This window comes from Hemicordylus capensis, chromosome 4, assembly GCF_027244095.1.
Source record: "Hemicordylus capensis ecotype Gifberg chromosome 4, rHemCap1.1.pri, whole genome shotgun sequence".
In the NCBI taxonomy this organism is placed as follows: domain Eukaryota; kingdom Metazoa; phylum Chordata; class Lepidosauria; order Squamata; family Cordylidae; genus Hemicordylus; species Hemicordylus capensis.
In genome coordinates, this window is record NC_069660.1 from 289,959,657 (window position 1) to 289,982,862 (window position 23,206).

The 23,206-nt window shown below is 43.2% G+C and overlaps 1 long non-coding RNA gene across 4 annotated transcripts in view; it reads right to left on the reverse strand.

Annotated features, from left to right (window-relative positions):
- Positions 1-137: 137 nt before the first annotated feature.
- Positions 138-23,206, reverse strand: part of LOC128322809 (uncharacterized) — a 35,362-nt gene continuing 12,293 nt past the window's right edge. Inside the window, exons 1-5 of one of the 4 annotated variants that reach the window (XR_008306010.1) lie at positions 20,217-22,299; positions 16,126-16,290; positions 14,054-14,111; positions 2,578-2,711; positions 138-2,119 (exon numbers count right to left, since the gene is read on the reverse strand). This is a non-coding gene — a long non-coding RNA (uncharacterized LOC128322809). Of the gene's footprint in view, positions 2,120-2,577; positions 2,712-10,885; positions 14,112-16,125; positions 16,291-17,573; positions 18,674-20,216; positions 22,300-23,206 lie in introns of those variants that run through there. The other 3 variants (XR_008306012.1, XR_008306009.1, XR_008306011.1) reach the window with 3 other exon arrangements.

Sequence of the window (23,206 nt, forward strand, 5' to 3'; positions counted from 1 at the left end):
AATGGCACAGGCAGTTCAGAACCTCCTTCATTTCACTAGACAACATGTTGGTCAGTAGGACCTACTTCAGAGGACACATGAGTGGTTTATGCTGTTTGTGTTTAATAAACTAGACTCTAGTGTAGGTGGATTAAGAATTCAACTTATTATTTTACATTTCATACAAGTATACATTTTTAATCAAGAGCCTATTTAGGTCTGAATTTTTAGAAGCAAAGCATTTCAACACAGTTTGGCTGATAAATAAATCACCTCTAATGAGGTTTCTAAATAATTTTCCTTCCTAGATAACTCAAGCACTACAAATGGAACATGTACCACATTTAGCAACCAAACAATAGTTCACATTGCTCATTTGTTCAGATTCTGCCATATTGCCAAATTATACAAGAAATCCCATTTTGAATGTCCCAAATTTCCTGTTATTCAACAGCCATAGAATTGGCTGCAGTTTCATCTGTCTGACAGAACAGAACTCTGCTTGGGCAACAAGAGCAAGAGATGAAAATGGGGCCTGAGGCTAACATTCTGAGGAATTCACCACCTGGCACTGTGGCACTAACACTGTGACATGCTTCTTTGAAGCCTCGTGATGGGAAATACACAAGTGCAAAGAAATTAATTTGGTCATGGCAAGAGATCGTTTTTGTACTTTTAAAACAGATTCATAATTGAAGTTGTTAACAAGAAACCAATATCAATGTGACACACAATCCACCCACCCACCTAACTGGAAACTATTAGCAATGTAGAAATGAAGCTGAGGTTTGGTTAGGCAATGCAATAACACTAGCTATTTATCCCGGAAAGAAAGGGTGGTTCTATGAAAAGCAACTTTTGTATTGGCCCACTAATGCAATAACACTAGCTGTTTATCCTGGAAGGGAAGGGTAGTTCTATGAAAAGCAACTTTTGTATTGGCCCACTACAACAGTGATCTTCACTATTTTTCAAGTGTGGGCCACTTTGGCAAAAAAAAAAAAACCCACCAAAAAACCCTTCAATGTGAGAGCTATTTCCCACTGTGCTGACTTCCACACAATACAGTGCTTTTCTTAGTTCTGGGAGGGTCCTTTAATAGATATGGTGATGGCCACCAGCTTGGATGGCTTTAAAAGGTGCTTTGACAGATTCATGGTGGACAGTCTATCAATGGCTACTAGTCTGGTGGCTGTGGGCGATCCCCAACCTCAGAGGCACAATGCCTCTCAATACCAGTTGCAGGGGAGCAACAGCAGGAGAGAGGGCGTGCACATAACTCTTGCCTGTGGGCTCCCCAGAGGCATCTGGTGGGCCACTGTGTGAAACAAGATGCTGGACTAGATGGGCCTTGTGCCTGATCCAGCAGGGCTGTTCTTATGTTCTTAGAGATGGAGTCCTCTAGAGCTCTAGGAGGAAAGTGCTAGGAAGGGCTATTCCTTGCACCATCTTGCATGCCTTCTAAGTGTTACCACATTTTCCTGAGTGTTACTACATAGAGTCTGCTAAAAGATTGCAAAGGGTTCTAAGTTGGAATGTAATTATTGAATATAAAAGCATGTGAGGGTTTATCAGGTTCGATGTCTGAAAGGTAAATGCGTTATTTTGATTTATGTATGTGTTTATTATTGTTTTATGTAGTTCTGATTTGATCATGGATCATAATAAACTTGAACTTGCCCTCTAAGATTATGCAGGGGTTCAAGAGGGCCCCTTTCCCTTAAAAGAGCCCCTGGTGCTGGGCAGCATGTAGTGGTCACCTCTGCATGGTGTCAGGGGGGTTGTGCAGAATATTCAGCTTTGGCTGAAGCTACCCACATGCCCAATAAACAGTTAGTCAGGGAGCTACACGTAAGATTGCTGGGGGTTGCCATTGGGCCCTGGGCCTTACAATGATGAATACTGCACTACATGCTGTTCAGAGCACCCTATGAGAATGACGATACCATATAGTAGAAAGTAATACAAAATAGTAGATGCATTCCATTGTGTCTGGAGGAAGTTCTGACAGCAGAATCTAATTCATCACTTCGTATCAGTTCAGCTCAGACCATCTCATAAGGCCAACTCTCTTGGCAGAAAGGGGACTTCTTGCCAGCCAGCCACTCTACATAATGCACCAGTACCAGAATCCTAAAAACTGGGGGGACACAAATCAGGAACATTAGCTGACAAAGTAAGAACCTACACATTTGAAAAGACATTATACTTCCTAATAGCGTTGGAAGCTAGAGGTGGAATTTTTTTCGAGGTGGGACTGAGATGGAAGTGGTTCAGCCCCAAAGGTAGCATCAGTTGTATAAATAAGCATTCAAGCAATCAGTTGTGTGGGTGGAGGAAGAGGCTGTGTCAGGTCTTCAATGGGAAGCCCAGTGGCCTGTATGTGCATCAAGCTAAGTGGTCCACAGATTGGTACACATATGTATCAACAGCAGAGCTCTGGAGACATTCAATCTGGGTAGAATAAATGTACATAATTTCAGACACCATAATGTCCAAACTTACACACATTGGTTTGAATGTCTGCAAACAACCAATGGGTGTACAACTATACAGTCAGGGCAGATCTTATCTATGGACAAAGTGGGCAGCACTCACCTTACATTTCTCAGTCAGCCATGACTCTGCCTGCGTTTCGTGTGCCTACTGCCTCCTTCTGTTGTTCCCTGCTGCTCTTGCCTGCAGCCTGCTGCTGCTTTAAAAGTTGTGAGGTGTATGATGGAAGCATCAACCTCAAAGAATAAATGAAAAGCCTCAGATCTTTTAAAATATTAATTATAATAAGACAGGAGCCAATTTTGTTTGCAAAGTGGGTGGTCCTAGGATTGCCCTAATCACCAATCAGAGAGGGACGAGGTTGGCTGACTCCTCAGGCATCCAATCAGAGTGCCCAGAGGGTGGGGAAATATTTTTCCTTTAGCTACGCAGAAGAATCCAATCACCATTTTGGTTAGATAGCAGGTAGGCTGGCTGGCTGGCTGTTGATAAGTCTGATCTTTTGCTGGCTTCTTTGTTTGGAGGGGAAGAATGCAACCTCTGCTTTATCTCCCTTGCTCTCTGATCTGATCTGTATGCAAAGCATTTTGGCCCATTCAAAAAATAACATGCCATAAATGATTGGAAGGATCAGCAAACTGAAAGATTGGATTAATTAGATTAGAAAATGGCATAAAGGTAAAGGTAGTGTCATCGAGTCGGTGTCAACTCCTGATGACCACAAAGCCATCTAGTTTTCTTTGGTAGAATGCAGGAGGGGTTTACCATTGCCATCTCCCATGCAGTATGAGATTATGGCTTTCAGCTTCTTTCCTATATTGCTACTGCCCAATATAGGTGTTTTCCAAAGTCTGGGAAACATACCAGCAGGAATTCAAACCAGCAACTTCTTGCTCTCTAGGCAAGTTACTTCCCCACTGTGCCATTAGGTGGCTAAAAACTGGCATAATAAGCCAGAAAGTTATTTTAGAGCATATACATGGATTTATGAGTCCAAACTGCTTTTCAAATAATTGCAGAAGTGGCATTCCATGTGGGTGGGGTGTAGAAAAGGAATGGATTCAGTTGGAAGGAAAATGATTTTAAAAATCAATTTGTAATGCAGAGAGCTAACAAGGTTTTTCTCTGGATTGTGGCCAGTATCTGTAACATTAATATGTCCACTGGGGGTTATGGTTCATTGGGCAAGGATTAAGGAAGTGATTTTTATAAGAAAGAAAGAAAGAAAGAAAGAAAGAAAGAAAGAAAGAAAGAAAGAAAGAAAGTGTTGCTTGCTAGGATGGACACTCCAGCTAAGTGGTGGGCATCCAAGGTGGGCAGAGATTGGCACCCAGCTATTCAGCAGGCATTGAGTAGGGAGAAGGTGTCCTCATGCATGTTTGCTTCTCATAGTGTCCTCTAAGTTATAAGAGATGGTTCAGCTTCAGCAAGCATAATTGAAAAACCTGTAGTTTTTCTATTATTTGTAGGGATGTGCATGGTCCGGAGCAGTCCGGACCGGCACCGAAGGGGGGCCTTCCTTTTAGGGTGGGGAGGGCTTGCTTACCCCTCCCGCCTCTTTGCCCCCACCAGAGGCCGTATTTAACAGAGTAACGGTGGCGCTGGAAACCAGCCGCCCCACCCGCCCCGCCACGAGCAGATTAAAGGAACTACCACTGCCGCCGCTGTCGCCCGCCCGCCAGCCCTCCCTCCCAGCCACCCGCCCGCCCGAGTCCTCACCCGATGGCTGCTTTAACCAAAGAGAGGAGCTCGCGAACAGAGCTCCTCTCGCTTTGAAGTCCTGCAGGCGACTGAAGGAGGCAGGCTTTGCGCGTGCGCATGCGCATGCGCACACCACAAGGCACGCCGCTCGCCGGAGGCCCAGTATACCCGCCGGGAAAAGGCCGGGTAGACCGGGCCTCCGGCGATCGGAGGCCCAGTCTACCCGGCCTTGGAGGCCCGGTCTACCCGGCCTTTTCCCGGCGGGTAGACCGGGCCTCCGGCAATCAGCATGCCTTGTGGTGTGCGCATGCGCACACGCAAAGCATGTCTCCTTCAGTCACCTGCAGGACTTCAAAGCGAGAGGAGCTCTGTTCGCGAGCTCCTCTCTTTGGTTAAAGCAGCCATCGGGTGAGGACTCGGGTGGGCGGGCGGCTGGGAGGGAGGGCGGGCGGGCGACAGCGGCGGCAGTGGTAGTTCCTTTAATCTGCTCACGGCGGGGCGGGGGGGGCGGCGGGGGCGTCTGGTTTCCAGCGCCCCCGTTACTCTGTTAAATACGGCCTCTGGCGGGGGCAAAGAGGCGGGAGGGGTAAGCAAGCCCTCCCGCCCTTAAAGAAATACCCCCCACCCGGACCCGGACCAGCCCGGTCCGAACCGGTCCGGCAGTCCAGAGGCCTTTAGAATGGCCTCCGGACCGGTTTGGACACACCCCTAATTATTTGTGTATGTATTTTTGAAATAGGCAGGCAGAGCTGCCCTTGCAATTTCAAAATGCATTTGTTCTCCACTTTTGTAGCTGGTCTCTGCTTTACCTGTGACTTATATAGATTTATTTACTTTTACATGTAGAGCCTGTGCTTCCTCCAAGAAGCCCAGAGTGGTGCACATGGTTACAAAATTATTTTCCATCCAACTGAATCCATTCCTTCTCTACATACATCACACCCACATGGAATGCCACTTCTGCAATTATTTGAAAAGCAGTTTGGACTCATAAATCCATTCATATGCCCTAAAATAACTTTCTGGCTTCTTATGCCACTTTCTAACTTACTTAGTCCAGACTTAAAATTTGCTGATCTTTCCAATGTTTTATGGCATATCATTCTGGGAATGGGCCATAATGCTTTGCACACAGATCAGACCAGGTGAGACAGCAAGGGAGAGAAAGCAGAGGTTGCATTCCTCCCTTCCAAACAAACATAAAGAAGCCTACAAAAGATCAGACTTGCCAACAGCCAGCCAGTCTGTCTACCTGCTCTCTAACCAGAATGGTGATTGGATTATTCTGAGTCATGTTTACACACAAGGGAATCTTAAGTAGATTTAACTAAAGGTTTATTCAGTGACACTCAATTTTTCCCTTCCCTTTCACTCCCTTTCCCTCTCAACTCCTCCCGCACACTCTCTACAGGATCCCCCTTGGGACAAATGTCCAAACAAACAAACAAACAAACGGCAAATGATTACTGAATAGAATACAAATATCTTAAAAAATGACTTCCCCGTCCTCTGGGCAGTCTGATCGGCTGCCTGAGGAGTCAATCAGCACAATGCCTTTTGATTGGTATTCAGGACATTTTAAGCTCCGCCTTCTTAAAATAATGGCAAGCCTTGTAATTGGCTCCTGTCTCATTAATATTCAAGTTTGAACAACTCTGTGTTTTCCTATTGGTCTTTACAAATTTCTGATACCATTGCTCACCCTATATACACACTGGGGCCAGGCTGCAGTCAGGGAAGAGGCCAGTAGCAGCTGCCATCAACCCTAAGTGAGGCCCTCTGACTAATTTTTTATACAGCCTGTGTGACACTTTGTCCAAAACGGAATACTCTACACTGTCCCCCTGGCAACATGCAGGCTACCATTCTCCCTGTGCAATGCTCAGCTTTGCTAGCATGGGGAGAGCAGGGCTTCCTTAAGGGAAACTCTTGAGCCCTGCACCATCTTGGAAGGTGTGCACTGAGTGCTAGGATGTGTAGTCCTTCCCAGAACTTTCCTCAGAGCTTAGAAATGTCATGAACCCCAAGTCTGACGCAGAGGAGTTCCAGGATAGACCAGTCCCCTGAGGCCTCAAAATGGTGCCCAAATCTATTTGTGCTGAATTGGAGGTTATTCTCTTTTACTCCAAATCAGGCCATTTGAGGGTGATTCAATTTGAGGTCGAATCCCAAATCACCCCCAATGTGACCCAAATAGATTCAAGGTCAAATCAAATTGCAATCTCCCAAATTGCATATCTCAAAAACTTAGTGCGTCAGCCTGCACATCTTTCAAATTGCACATTGCAAGACCAGGTAGACCAGTCCTTCAAGGCAGCCCGACATGCTAAGTCCAGAGTGGAGAGCTGGTCTACCCACCAACTGCAATTGGTAGACCCTCTCCCTGGAAAAATGTTGAGGACAGTTTTTCTAGCTCTCCCCAGAAAAACAGGCTTCAAAATGGTGCTCAAATCACTTGAATTGATTTGAGTGATTCAAGGTTGATTCGTCGAGACAGCCAGCCAAGCTGGCTGTTTTCAACAAATCAATTTGTTTTTGGAGTTCAATTTGAGCTTGAATTGAATCACAAAATTTGATTCATGGACACCTCTTATAGAGCTCTTAAGAGACAACTTGGTCTCTCTTAAGGGCCCTTCCAGTACTGAGAAAAGCACAGTATTGTTCAGAGGTCAGAACAGTGGGAAATGGCTCTCATATTGAAATATTTTTGCCAAGTGGCCTACTTTTGAAAAATAGTGAAGATCACTGCCCTGGACTATCATATCCCTATGGGGAAATAATGATGTGGGGATACTCTATGACTATCATATGCTTAAGGGGATACAGTATTGCTAGGAAATGACTAATGATGCTTGGCAATTCACCAGCAAGGATCCCCTACAAGTCAGTACATTTAATGTACTGCACAATTCGCCCTGTGGCAACCTCACAAATGCTGATCTCAGGAAACAATTAACAAAGCCATTTGGGCGATATGAATATCTATATCAGCATTCTAAATCTTCCGAATTTGTTTTAATATTCCCTCAGTTCCCAGGTTTTATGTGAACCTGTCCATAACGCATAACTGTTTTTAACACTTTCTGCTATTCCCCAGAGAAAGGGAATATTTTCATATCCTCCCTCCCTCCTGTTGTTTTCTGAAGTGATCTTATAATCTTCTTTGTTGACTCTGTGTTATATCTCCCTTCCCTGTTGATCCTTCTCCAGCTGCAAAAAGAAATATTTCATGTCCTTTCCCCAGTATTTACAGTGTTCTTGCTCCTGTCAGTATTATTTCTAGTTATAAGATCAGACAAATCATATCTCTCTGGCTTTGCTTTTACAGCTCTTCTTTATAGCACTGAAGATGGGCTCATTGCTTCATGTTTATGCACATTCTTTGCACCCCTCATATATTCCTTTTCTGGACTATCTGTGTGTGCGTGTATGCATGTGTGTGTGTGTTCGCGTGCAGAGGTTGATGCCAAGCTGAAGGGCAAACAATATAGGTGCCAACAAAATTAAGAATTACCAAATCATTCATGTGAAAAAGCCTGTAGGAAAGCCACTACAATTTCTTTTACATTTCCCTATAACATTTCTACCCGGGTTATGAAACTATTATGTAGTTATGCAATAGTGAGGGGTTATTTACAGGTGGGAGCCTGCATATCTGAATGGAATCCTTCACAGAGGTATACCTTTTAGTGGCAACAGGTAATGGTACCCAATTTCATTGGTTTCTTTGAGCATTCTATAGTGGTGCTGTCATATGACCTCTACAGTTTTTCAAAATACATATTGGTCTTCAACCAGAGCCCTCCACACCTCTTTGGGTTTGTGCATGAGGAGTGGAGCATCTTATTGCTATTGCTAAATATCAAACCTGTGCCATGTGGGCTCATCTTTTAATCCTTGTCTGTTATGGTGAAATGCTGTCCCTGGTTGCATAAATGTAGTGCCTCCATGCAAATCACTGCATTTCTAGTTTTGCCCTTCCCAGACGCTAAGGCTGTTCTCATGCCTGTGGGAACCACCAGGAGTCAAACAGCTCCCTGTGGTGCCTTGGCAGCAAACCCAGCTAAGAATCTCAGCTCTTAAACGAGCTTAGGGGAGTAAGCGCTCCCTTAACCCCGTTTACCTTACAGTGCGTCAGTGCTGGCTGCTTTCAACCAGTGTGAAGCACTGGCAGCATAGGTGGAACTGGGGGGGCAGGCAGGGCACGTGCCCTAGGCGCCACTGAGGAGGGGGTGCCACGCCAGTTCCTGCCACCCCCACCCCACTGCCCACCTGCCCAGCCCCAGGGCCCTTCAGCCACTTGCCTCCAGCTCGGGCCTAGGATCGGCAACGAGGCCTAGGATGAGAGCGGCCTGCAAACTGCAGAGCTTTCTCTCCCCGCCTCTCAGCTGATTGGCGGGTGGGTGGGGCTTCCAGAGAGGCCTCCGTGAGAACTGTGAAGCATGTGTTGTGCTTTTATTTTATTTTATTTTTCTTGTGTGTGAACTGCTCTCCAATAACTTGCAGGGACTTCAGGGTAAATCTGGCCAACATGTGAATGCAGCACCTCCATTCCAGAGGAGATGTGTGTTAAAGGGCTTTAAAAGCCTCCTGTGAAAAACCTCCCGGAATCAAACTTTACTGAATTTGTTCAGAATTCTGAAAAAACAAACATAGGCTCACCCTGCATGGTTGAAAGTCTCCTTTGCTAACCTGCAGCGAGGGGGCCATTTTAATAATTAGCGTTGCTACACTGTGTTCTAGGCATTAAAAGTAGCACAAATATATAGTACTCAATGTATATCACTATATACTGTGAAGTGTGTGTGTGTGTGTGTGTGTGTGTGTGTGTGTGTGTGTGTGTGTGTGTGTATTCAGTGAAATGTATTTCCAGGCAGCATACTTATTTTGAAATATCAGACATAAATCCTTGGGGGCCTGGAGTGTGTGGAGGCCCTGGACTTTGAGGGTCTGGGGGCCCATTTTAAAATCTCATCTTGGCCCATTCCAACCTTGCTATGCCCCTGGCGGTCACTACACATGGGTTTCTGCACAACACCTGCACAGAAGAAACTTCCATGTAGAAAATGTGTCTCTTGTAAATTGACCCTGAATTTTCCATTCATGACTGGGATATCTGAGAGTTAGAGTCAATAATAAAAGAACAGCACACTGCTTGTGACAGGAAGGGGCAAATTACAATGATTTCTTAGTCTGGCAGGGGCTGGTTTTGGCCCTGGCAGAACTTGGCTGTCTGCTCCTGTTGCAAATGCCTCTGTCTAGTGTGGCAAACTAATGTATCCTCCTCCCTCTTGGTGTCAAAGTAAGCACTAGTGTGTTGAATGCACATATACCCCATCATGAGCCAACAGTCATCATAAGACAAAGGTTGGCAGGAATCATTCACTGGTTTATAGACACCCCACCACCACCACCTTCTTTTCCCCCTATTTTGCTAGTGGCTATTTGGGCAGGTGATCCTCTAGGACAAAGTCATGTTTTTTAAAAAGAATGAGACGAGACAGAGAAAATGACACTTGGAATCCTCGCATAACTCCTGACTGTTGTTCTAAGTCTTTTACAGAGATGGCTCATGTTTTCAGGTTTTAATCAACAACCATGTCTAGATGGTACAGTGTTCCTTTTAACAGAGATTTCCAGATATTGTTGACTACAAGTCCCATTATTCCTGTCTGGACAGGGGCGCAATTTCAGTGCTTGCCCTAGGCGCTATTTTCCCTAGTTCCGCCTCTGACTGACAGGTGCTTGGCCATTGTTGCGGAGATCCCCAGAATGCACCGCATTACTTGCATGATGCATTGTGGGATTTTCAGGGGCCGGGATGATGCATCCTGACCTGATGCATGCTGCCCATGGCAGCGCGTGATCTGCACACCCAGACCCCATAACTGGATCATCTGCAGGGAAGGTGAGCTTCTTCTGCCTTCCCCGCTATCTGCCCTCAAGCCCTCTCTCAAGATCGTGAGAAAGGACTCAATGTCACCGGCACTTGGTACACATCAAATCCAAAAGTACAGCCACTCACTGGGGCTGATAGTTCTATTATTAATTAAAAAGTGAGACGGTATAGAACCACCCCAAAATGCATTGACTGCTTCTATTGAGGTAATTTCCATCTCAGCCCAATGTTAGGTCAAGTCCTAAACTGTTTCTATTGGGATAGTCTCCATCCTCATAGTCCAATGTTCAGTTAATTGGGGTAGGAAAATAAATTCTGTTTCTTTTTAGAAACTCAAGTTCCATTTCCCTTTGCAAGTACAGTTGACCTTGAAAGGCCTTGAGAGTCCAGGATGTGTTCTGCTGTAGCGGAGTGCTTCTGGAGTATGTGGAGAGCTCCAAAATAGTTGTGCTCTTTCCCATGTGTGCCACACTTTGGAAGCACAAGAACTAGCATGAAGGCTAGTGTTGCATGTGCACTGTTGTTTGAAGCACACATGCAGTGTTAGCCAGAATGCAAACCAGTAAACACAGTCAATTCTCCCTGCTCCCTGGTTTTTCCTCATGCCATAGCAGAGCAGACAATAGATTTTTTGACACCAGCAAGTTAAAATGCATGCTTCAGAATGCCACTAGCAGGAGCAGTTGGTTAAAAAAAAACAGGTACTATTGTCAGAGTTTTTGTGCACAGAGTTTGCATCTGCTAGATCATGAGGATTTGTTGGACATGTAGGAACAATGATGGCTACACACTGTGATCTGATATTTTTTATTCAAGGGCATTTGCATAGCAGTTGGAGGTACAAAGAAGCTGCATGTTGGAAGAGTGAGAAGCATATTCCTAAATAAGTCAAGTTCTATTTAACATATAATTTAGGTAGCACTACAACCAGCTGTTTAACAGTGATTCAGACTCTAGGATACAAACTCCTTTAGGCTTGCAAGCTTCAGTGCCATGCCCATGAGGTCTAGGAGTATTATTATTATTATTATTATTATTATTATTATTATTATTATTATTATTATTATTATTTTAATGTCAGTAAGCTAGCTGCTAAAGTTTGTACATTTGCTTCCACCGTTTTATCTACACTAGGAAATGACACATAAAGAGACACCGATTCTGCAAAATCAGGAAAAACAAAATCTAGAACCCATTTTGGGTCCTTACAGTTAGAATAACTGCTCATACATTTATCATTGCTCCTGCCTGGAGCCTCATGGAAATTAGTGGCAGTGTGATCAATTTGCAAAATATGAGGCATGTACTTTCCATGCTGTATTGTAGTTTTCTTTGCTGTACTGTAGTTTTCTTGTTACCCCTGCTAACTTTTGAACATAAACTGCCTTTGTTGTGCCGATGGATGATCTTTGCTGGGGGACAGAGAAGGTAACTTTTGTTCCTGTTGATGCTCCTGGACCTCTCAGAGGTGTCTGATTTTAATATTCTGACTGACTGACTGACTTTGATATTCTTCTGGATTATCTGGCAAGGTGGCTATTTTGTTAGTGATTCCACTCCTATTTCCAAGTAGGTTTTAGAAAGTAGTGCTAGAAGGTTCATGTCCATTTGAGTTTCCTTGTGGGTGCCAGGGGATTAATTTCTGTTCCCTAATATTTTTCGCGTTTCAGTTAAATCACTGAGGAAGAACGTCAGGGGATATAGAGCGTAGTATCATCGATATGTAGATGAGTTATATCTTCCCTTATCCTAAAGGTAAAAGTGTGCCGTCGAGTCGGTGTCGACTCGGGCCACCACAGAGCCCTGTGGTTGTCTTTGGTAGAATACAGGAGGGGTTTACCATTGCCTCCTCCTGTGCAGTATGAGATGATGCCTTTCAGCATCTTCCTATATCGCTGCTGCCTGATATAGGTGTTTCCCATAGTCTGGGAAACATACCAGCGGGGATTCAAACCAGCAACCTCTGGCTTGCTAATCAAGTCATTTCCCCATTGCACCATTAGGTGGATGGCCCCTTAGTCTAACATCCTAAAAAACAATGAAATTCCTGAATCATTGTCTGGAACCGGGACTGCAATGGATGAGGCCCAATAAACTGAAGCTCAGTCCATAAGACAAGGCTGGGTATTAAACTGAGTAACTGGTGAATAGTGTAATCTAAATGGGATCACAGTCCCCTATGAAGGATCATGTTGGCAGCTTGTCAGTATTGGGAGCTTCCTTTCTCTGGCTTGGCTCACTCCCATAACAGTTAAGGATCCTCCTTGCCTACCTGCAGCCCCACCAGAGTCCAGCTGTCCCAATAACTTCATACAACATATTTTGGGCTTGGCATGAAAGAAGGAGTATGGTGTGATGAGGCAGCCACATTTCTCTGGCCACGTTGGTCCACTGCCTGCATGAGAAGATCCCTGATCTCCTGAGAAGGCTGTAGATCAAGAATCTTATATGCATCTTCTGTTCTGGGACACACAAGAGCTTCCCCACCTTGCATCCCTTTGTACCACGTCTCATCATGCCAGGGATTTAATAACTAGATCAGGGATCTTATAACTAAATTGGGGTGGCTAATCTGAAGCTTTCCAGCTGTTGGTGGACTACAACTCCCATCATTCCCAGTTGCAATAAATTGCAGCTGGGGTTGATGGGAGTTGTAGTCATCAACAGCTGGAGAGCCTCAGGTTGGCCACCCCAGATCTACAGCCTTCTCAGTAGTAGCACCCTAGCTGAAGAATTTCCTGCCCAGGGAGTTTTGCTTGGCACCCTTCCTACTGGATTTCAGTTGGTAGGTGAAAATCCTTTTAATTTCAAAGAGCTTTTAACTTACTCAGTTTCTGAGCTGCAGGTTTTGTTTTTAATCCCTCTCTCACATATATATGGTGGTTTTGAAATCGATTTTACTGTATTTTATGGGAAACTACTCAGAGAAATTTGCTATGGAGCAATATAGAAATTTTACAAACAAATGAATTAAATGATTAAGCTTCCAATGGGAAGCTTGCAAAGAAACAAAGCCAAAAACCTAGCCACAATCTTCAGTGAGTTCCAGCTAGATCAATGAGATCTGAATCACGAATTTATCTCACTTTACTATATATTATGCAACCAAACCCAAATGAATAATTCCTCAGCTCTATGGCCCTCACATTAATCCATATTGATATTTCCTGTGCTTATTATTCCTGCTTTCTCTAGCACCAGATATCCAATACTTACAGCAGTGGCAATTGACAGTTACATTTGCTCTCTAATAAAATCACATATTGATGAATGACCATGAAACTGAATAATAAATGGATGGATTTCTACACAGGATATATGGGAAGCAAGAAAAGGTACTTCTCTATCTCATTTAATTATATTGATATCAGCTGTTGAATAAAAGCCATTATATATGCAGGGAAGATTATAAGTTGTATGCATGAGGCCATCTAGCCCAATACTTCTTGCCCTGACTGGCAGTATCTCTCAAAGGTCTCAGACCTCCGTGGTCTCAGGAGTCTTCGCTAGTCCTGCTTCTTGACATCTTTGCAACTGGAGATGCCAAGGAATGAACCTGGGATTGTCTGCATGCAAAACATGTGCTGTACCATTGAGCTAGGGCTCCCTCACTGTATGCATACCTGCATATCATAACGATATTTGTTCCTCTGTAAGGTTTAGAAATAATTTAGAGAAAACTGTGCTAATTCCCTGTTATTTCTGAAGAGCTGGTTTTGGCTTATACAATCCTCCAAGGAGGGACATCCTAAGATATTTTGCTACCCCAAGTGACTGCAATGTGCTATTCAAAAGAGTCATCATAATAAACTGAAAACTGGTTTCAGCCCATATTCAATGCCAGCTGCTGGAATATAATTGTCCTAGTACATGAAGCAGGAAATGGAAATAGTTCTCTCTACAGCAAAGAAACTGATTAGTCACCCAGACCCGCCAAGTTCATAGTGATATAGCCTTCAAACTGTGACTGTCCTTTACCATTTTAACTTCTATGAAGAGCAGCAGTGTTTCAGATTTCAGTCAGGTGGAACAATTTCTATGGGGAAAGAAAGATTTTCTGTCAGATTTGAAGGTTCAGCCATATATGTTATATGTTAAATTGCAATTTATTCTAACAGCGTTCGTGATAATAACAGTGCCTGGGCTTAGATATCACATGGAACACAGGAAGCTGCCTTATATCAAGTCATGATCCATTTAGCCCAGTATTGTCTACACTAACTGGCAGTGGCTCTTCAAGGTTTCAAGCAGAAGTCTCTCCCAGCTCTACCTGGAGAGATGCCAGAAGTGAACCTGAGAGCTTCTGCATGCAAAGCAGACGCTCTGCTAAGCTACAGCCCCTGTTGGGTTCAAACATGAAACCATGGTTTGTTTTAATGTTCACATCCAAGCCTCCTTGAGACATGCTTGTATGGGATCAACAAACCAAGATTTGAAACTACAATTTGAAGCCAGTTTGCAAGCCATCATTTGTGCTGTGATTTGCTGTTATGTCTGAACTCACAGACAATGGGCAGACCTCAGACAGGGCCATAGGTCTGCCTCAAGAGGACTGCTCCACCTCTGCACCATGGAGACAGGAGTGAACTGATTAATATATTTATTTAGGATATTGTAATACACTTCTCCGTTTAAAAAATACACAGAGTGGTAGACAATTAAAAAAAGAGAAGTAATAACAATAGTTAAAATAACAATACATATTGTGAGCCACAGCAGATTAAGACTGTACTCAAAGCAATGTATGAACCTGAATGCTGATCAGATAGGAAGCAAAAGCAGACCAACAGGTCTCCATTATGGTTTGCATGCTGTATGTCTAGGAGCTTAGCCATGGTGTTGGTCAACACAAACCATGGTTTATCATTACAAACCCAAGCAATGGTAATTAAGCCAGGCTGCACATTCACCTTTATTTAAAAAAAAAGAAGGGGGAGGATTGGTGCCTTTGGCATGCATACTGTTTATAACTCATTAGTGTAGAACTAGTCAGCTAGCAAGTAATTAGGTGCTCCTGAAAAATAATCACATGCTGTTGGGGTGGTAATGGAGGACGCCCTACTGCCCTCTCTGACTGGCATTTCTTACTACTAGTCTTGATAGTAGTAATCCTCTTAAAGATTGCTATGGAAAGAATGAGGAAAATAAATTAATAACTTGAATTTACAGTCACCACTCTCCAACCGCGGGTTCCCCAATCGCGGAGTTGAGTATTTGTGACTAGAAGATTGTCACTGGTCTCACCAACAGCGATCTGAGTATCCATGATTTTGGATATCTGTGTATTTGTTGATTTTTTAAAAATTTTTGGAGTTTGGGGGTAATTTTGGGCATCGGGGATTATTTCTGGGGGTCAGGGAGTCATTTCTGGGGATCAGGGGGTATTTTTCAGGGGATTGGGGATGATTTGGGGGAGCAGGTCATTTCTGGGGGTCAGAGGTGATTTTCGGTGGTAAGGTGGTGATTCATTCTGGTTTTTACATTATTTTTCAGCCCTTCCGTGACCGCGATTCCCCTAACTCCTCTTTCTAATGCTTTCCTATTGCTTGTTTACTGCAAATTCGCCAATTGCAAGGTTTTTCCAGAACGGAACCCTCACGGTTGGCATGGGACGACTGTATCATGATTCACTAGACTCAAAAACAGATTTTTGACATGAAAAAATCAAAATGAGTTGAAATTAAAGGAAATTCAAATACATTTGTAGAATAAATTAAAGCAGGTGTTTTAAAAATAATTAATTTAGACATGAAACCTAATGATTGATTAAGTACAGGTTATATTATAAATTCATTATCTGAGTGGAGAAAAATCTAATCTGAATAAATATTAGCCTGGATCCAAAGAAGTGCACAGCTAATTCCTTTTAACTTAAGGAGCTTGGAAATTGTGTTCCTCAAACAACAGCTTCCCTCATGCTTCATGGCACACTACTTTTGAAACTGAGACAAGTTTGTTTTTTTAAGTTTGTGATTTGTCATAGGAGTCTGCCCTTGAAAGGGAAAAAGAGTAAAATGTTCCACTGGGCATGCCCAAACCCCTAGACTTACATACATAACTCTTTCAATTCTGTCCATTCTTTTGCCTTTCTCTATGATCTCTGCCTGTGATAATAACCTCAGTGTATTTTCCATATACTTGACTGGATCCAAGTGCATCATATCCTAAGTTGCTCCTTCCAACAACAGGATCCCAGATCGCCTTACAAGTAATCTCTGAAACCCAATAAAGAACAAGAGAATCACCTTTAAAAGAAAAATTAGTATCAGTACAGTATAATCGTGTAGCAGTGAAGTGATCTTTTTGTTACAGATTATTATGGTTACCCCTCTGGAAGATGCCCTTGGAGTGCAAGTACATAACCGATTTCAACCAGTTTAATAGTCTTTCCCTCACCCAGGAACCCTGGAAATTTTATTATTATTATTTTACACAGTCAGACAGGTGTTATTGACTGGTTTTTAATAATAACATTATCATCATCATCATCATTATTATTACATTTATATCCTGCTCTTCCTCCAAGGAGCCCAGAGCGGTGTACTACATACTTAAGTTTCTCTTGCACAACAACCCTGTGAAGTAGGCTAGGCTCAGAGAGAAGTGATTGGCCCAGAGTCACCCAGCTAGTATTATGGCTGAGTGGGGATGTGAACTTGGGTCTCCCTGGTCCTAGTCCAGCACTCTAACCACTACACCACGCTGGCTCTCTGGACCAGTCTTGGGTGTGAGCGGGGTCGTAGCTAATTATCTCCAGGAAGTAACCTGCAACACCCTCACCAAACTACCATTCCTAGGAAGCCATGATAGTTAAGCTGGTAAAGAACCAATATAGGTGTGTGCAATGTAGTTCCTTAGAGATTAGCACCTCTTATTCTGTTGATTTGAATGGACCTAACTTCCAAACAAGTATGTTTGGGTTCATAGAAGGTAGAAGTAAAACGATTTAACTCATTCAGGAGATAAATATATTTTAAAGCAGATAACTCATGATCTGAAAGGGATACAAGCCCATCTCACTAAATCAATTCTTAATTAAGAAATTATTTGAGAGAATTTGTGCTGGTTGAGGACAGACAACATAGTAGAAAATATAAATATTCCTATACAGGCAAAACACTTAGAAAGCTTCACAAAGTAATAGTTTGTAAAGAGCTGTCTAGGGACACTAGTTGACAAGGTCAAGCACTGGATTTAATCAAATTAATTTTCCAGCTAGAAGTTTAGCCATGGTTATGAGACAGAGAAGTCAAATCAGGTAAGGAATGCTAACCAAAATAAAAAGCAATATGTCATCAGCATAAAGCAAAATATATTGCTCAGAACCATTTTCATCTTTAAGGGAATTATGGAAAGCTTTAGAAAGTAGCATTTTTAAGTGCACCTTCCAAAGTCACTGGGTGGTAATGCAAAGCAGTTTGTGATGTAGCTTAGTCTGAGTGCAATCTCTGGTAACAGTTTAAGGTGATTATATCAGTGATATGCTGATGCAGCTAACCTTAAAAGCTTAGAACTCTAGCTTCAAATTTCTTTTTAAAAGTTTGTCTTCTGTTGATATAAACCTATAGTCTGATTCAGGTCTCTTTAAAGTTAACAGTGCTTTGCCTTTGGTGCCACAAAGCTCTAGGAGTGGGAGTAGATTGTTGACATTTTCTTTGCTGTTTCTAGCCAAGGAACTTGAAAAAGAATTGTGCATTGGTAATCCTTTCATCTGTACGAAGTAATAAATTATCAAGGGTTGGAGATCAGAAGAAACAAGGGTGAACTGCCCAGGTACTTGCATATAGGGCGGTATAAAAATGTGTTAGATAGATAGATAGATAGATAGATAGATAGATAGATAGATAGATAGATAGATAGATAGATAGATAGATTAAAACAAGAGGCCTGGTTACTTCAGATTTTGAGATGTGAATTTCACCCTTCCTCACCTCTGTACTTTCTGGCCATGTATATCTGTGTTCTCTGCTCATCCTGTCTTACCTGGTTTCCTGTTGCTTTGCAAAATTCTTCCCCTGGACTCTTTCTCCTATTATTTCTGGCAATTCCCCATTCAAATCCTCTTTTCATAACTCTCCCCTCCTACAGTTCAACTGACCTGTTGTTTTCTCAGGCCCCCAACAACCCCCTTTCTGGGCCCCTTCTTGATCTCGCCTTATTTGCTTCGGTCCTACTGCCCTTCTCTAGGATCTGAAACATTTCCGCCAGTGACATATAAAGGCTCTTCCAAATGCTCTACCCCTTTGTGAATGGCAGACGGCCATAGGAAGCCGACCATAGAGAGAACCACTGTGGTGTAGTGCCTAGTGTCAGATTAAAGGTTCTGCCAGGAAGGCTGGGGTTCAAATGCCCACTTGACCATGAAGCTAATTTGGTCAGGAACCTAAAGTGTGCTGTCAAGCTGGTGTCAACTCCTGGAAACCACTGAGCCATGTGGTTATCTTTGGTAGAATACAGGAGGGGTTTACCATTGCCATCTCCCACGCAGTGGGGATGTGCACAGAACCATGGAGCTGCAGTCCGACGCTGGGTGTGTGTGGCTCTTTAAGGGCAGGGGAGGGTGAACGTACCCCTCCTGCCCCTGTCCCCCCGCCAGTGCTCCGTTATTTTCCAAAATTAATGGGGAGGCAGCATACCTCCCTGCTGCCCCTTCTCCTGTTGTTGGCCGGAAATGCGGAAGTATAGTCTGCACGTGTGCCCACCATCACACGCACACCGTGTACGCACAGACTATACTTCCGCATTTCTGGCCAACAACAGGGAGAGGGGCAGCAGGGAGGTATGCTGCCACCCCATCAATTTTATTTATTGATTTGATTTGATTTGTATACCGTCCTTCCAAAATGGCTCAGGGCGGTTTACAATTAAAACACACCACTGAAACAGTAAAGAGCTAAAACAAATTAAAAAGCGATTAAAACCCCCAAAATCGGGTTTGGAAAATAACAGAGTGCTGGTGGGGGAAAAGCAGCAGGAGGGGTAAGTGCACCCTCCCCCGCCCTTAAAGAGCCACCCCCACTGTCGTCGGACTGGTGGAACCACCGGATCCGTGCACAACCCTACCGCGCAGTATTACTATTATTTTGCATTTTATAGCCTGCTCTTCCTCCAAGGAGCCCAGAGCGGTGTACTACATAGGTTTCTCCTCACAACAACCCTGTAAAGTAGGTTAGGCTGAGAGAGAAGTGATTGGCCCAGAGTCACCCAGCTAGTATCATATTTGAATGGGGATTCGGACTCGGGTCTCCCCGGTCCTAGTCCAGCACTCTAACCACTACTCCACGCTGGCTCCAGTATGAGATGATGCCTTTCAGCATCTTCCTATATCCATAGTCTGGGAAATATACCAGTGGGGATTCGAACACCTCTGGCTTGCTAGTCAAGTCATTTTCCTGCTGTGCCATTAGGTGGTACTGCCAGGAACCTAGGGCCACTAATCTATTTTAGCCTAGTCTACCTCCTAGGGTTATTATGAGGATAAAATGGGGAAAGAGAACCACCTATGCCACCCTGGGATCCTTGGAAGGAAGTTGTGGTATAAATATAATAAAGAAAAAGGCTTCATCACCACAACCACTATTATCAAATCTGTTAGAAACTGTCTGACATACAGAGCAAAGTTGCACCAGTGTAGCAAGAGAACAGGCTAAGAAAAATTCCCAACTAACTGCACTGGTGCAGTAAGGAAGCATCAATTTTTGACACCCTTCCTTCCCCTGGAAGCCCTCTGTGCCACCCAACGTATATCTCTGGGGCCTCTGCAACCCTCAGAGACATATTTTCTGGTTAGGCTGGCCTCTCACTGGTGCATGCTTGCTCTGCATGTCAGCCACTGTTTCTATAGTACTGCTATAAATCTGGTACTACTGGGTTTAAAATACAGATAGACCAACAGTGTGCCCCTATTAACACTCTGTTCGCAGTACATTTCATTTTAGTTTTGTCCTTAGCTAATCATGTACACTGTCCACTCTAGTTATCTTTGAGCCACCATGGACCAATTCCAAATATAGTCATGCACAACAAGTTGTTGAGCATGACTAATAATGCACATTATGATAACTGCATTTAGTGGGCCACATAGTAGATAGCAGGTGCATGGCTGCGCAGGTGCAATTGTATAAATGTGGTGTTAACTTACATAATGAAACTTGAGCCTACGATTCTGGAAGAAAAATATGCAAAGATTAGTACTGTAACGGTGAGGGACAAAACTGCAATGAAATGTGATAACACTGCTGCTCTGGATGCAGTCTTCGCCAGGAAACCAGTAATCAAATGGTAATTTTGCTTACATGATTTCTGAGTCTATTTATATATTCATGCTAATGTTGGCCTAAGATTAAAATGCATGCTCATAGTGCCATCCATAAATGACAGAATCATTCTGCATCTGTTGCCTGAATTTGCTGGATCTGGAAGAATCAAGTTCACTTGCCCTGAACTCACCTTTTGAGCTGGCCAAAATGCTTCTGCCTTCATTGAGACTGCAAATCTGCAAAACTCTGCAACAAAAAGTTACTTTTGTCCCAATAATTACAAGTAGCTAGAAGTGCCAATTAGAACAGCTCTTTGAACGGTAAGAACCAGTGATGCAATGGCTAGAATGTTGAATCTGGAATCTATAGACCAGGGTTTCCAACCTTTGAAAACAAGTATACCCCTTCTGTCACAAACCTTTGACTCAAGTACCCCATAGAGACTCTGTGTGTGTGTGTGTGCGTGTGTGTGTACAGGTACTAATTAAAATTAATAGGACAGGTAAACCTTTCCCATTAATGCCAATAAAACTGCTTATGAGTATCTTAATCTAAATGTGAGCCAGTGATTGCAGTAGTTTCTCTCATAACTGCAACATTTATATTTGTGTTTATTCAGCGCCAGGAGGGCTCTGAGTACCCCCTGGGAGCCCTTCTAGTACACCTAGCGGTACAGTACCTCCTGTTGGGAACCCCTGCTTTAGGGAGGTAAGCTGATCTCCAGGGAGGTGAGCTGGTCTTGTGGTAGCAAGTGAGAACTGTGCCCTTTGCTAAGCAGGGTCAGCCCTAGTTTGCATTTGAATAGGAGACTACATGTAAGCACTGTAAGATATTCCCCTTAGGCAATGGGGCTGCTCTGGGAAGAGCATCTGCATGCTTGGATGCAGAAGGTTCCAAGTTCCCTCCCTGACATCTCCAAGAAAGGAGATGAGATTCCTGAGAGACTCTTGTTTGCAAACTGGGAGAAGCCACTGCCAGTCTGTGTAGACAATACTGAGCTAGATGGCCCAATGGTCTGACTCAGTATAAGGCAACTTCCTATGTTCCTACTTGAATCATCTGCTTTTATATCAGCTTTTATCACTTTGGTCATAATTAAAGGCTCTTACTTGGGTGCTCCTGCCAAATGAGTTGCAGTGGGATCTTCTTGGTGGCGGCATCCCATCAATGGAATGTATGGTGCCCCACTAATGGAATACTCTTGGGATGTTTACCTGGTGCCTACACTGTATTATTTTCAGCGGCTGGGAAAATACTTTTTTTAATTATACCCGGATTTTTAAGAAGCTCTTTGTCCTCAAATTGGATTGGTTTATGCTTTATTATCTGCAGTTTCTTTTTATCTGCTGCTTTATCATTATAATCTTTATTATAGTTCTTTGTACTTTATAATATGTTAATTCTTGTTCTGTAAGCTCCCTAGGAAAATATATTTGAAAGGCAGGGCATATATCTATTAATAAATAATTATACATTAGTACATAAAAGGCCAGAGGAAGCTGAAGAGTATTCCTGAGGCCAGCCTCCCCAAGAATCTCAGCCATGAGCTGTGATTGGGCTTTCTCTTTTATTCCTTCTTAACCCTTTGAAAGGGACAGGGAGGAAGAGATTGCCTCTTTCCTGCCAAAGCAGACCCAATGGAGCCCATAATCTGGCAAGCAGGAATCAATGAAAGCTTCCATCCTGCTGTTTCCTCTCTTGCAGAGCCTGCACCTGGAAGAGCAGCACAGGGATCTGTGCAGAAAGAGCAATAATATAATAATATAATATAAGGCAATAATATAAGGGAAGTTTTGCTGAGCCTTAGGAGCTGCAAGCTGAGCTGTGTGCTGTGCTGGTCTGTGATCGTAATAAAACTGTGATCGTAATATAACTGCCCCTGCTAACTAGGCCTGCCCCTGCTAACTGGGCAAAGAGGCACCTTTTACCGTGGTGATTTTCTTTATTTAGCAGGGGGAGAGTAACTGGCCCTCTCCACCCCCAGCACAGTACTTCCAGTGACTGTTGCTGGTGTCTAGCTTGTTTTTAGAATGTGAGCCCTTTGGGGACAGGGAGCCATCTTATTTATTTATTATTTCTCTGTGTAAACCGCCATGAGCCATTTTTGGAAGGGCGGTATAGAAATCGAATTATTATTATTATTATTATTATTATTATTATTATTATTATTAATAAAGGAATTGAATTGAGCTGTGTCCTTCTCAATTCCACACAGATTTAAAAGGCATAGGACCCTTCAGTCATAGGGTTGACTGAATTAATCTGTACATTTAGGGTAGCATTTACAATATGGTACGAAACAACAAATTTTAGCTAAGTTGTTTAAAATGCAGCCCAGAGAACACTAATGAATATTTTTCAAAACTAACTGCAACAGGGGTTGGCAATGCAGGTCCCATGAGCAGTATTTGGCTCAACAAGACATTTCCTCCTGATCTTCTTGAAGGCTAATGCTCTTACTGTATGTTAACAGCTTTTGGCTGGTTTTTCTGGGAGGAGAGTGTGTTTATGTATGTGGTGGGAGGTGGGGTGAGATTCAAAAGGGAAAATGTTGTTGGATAAAATATAACCAATATACATTTGGTTAAAACTCTGAGATTTGGTTCCCATAAACAGCACCTTTCTAGAGTACACCTCTTTGCACTGCAGTGGTGGACAGGGTTCACATGATTGTTTTCCCTCCATAGAAGAAGCAAATGAATAAATAAAAGTTCCTTCATATAGAAAGCTGGATTCCAGGGGAAGAGATTTCTAGCCTAGTTCTCCCTCTATACTAGTTTCCTATGCAGAGGGAAAACGTTTTTGAAGCCTGCAATTAGAAGGAGTCATTTTATTGTTTTGATTTGCAAGCGGCTTTAGAAATATTTATACT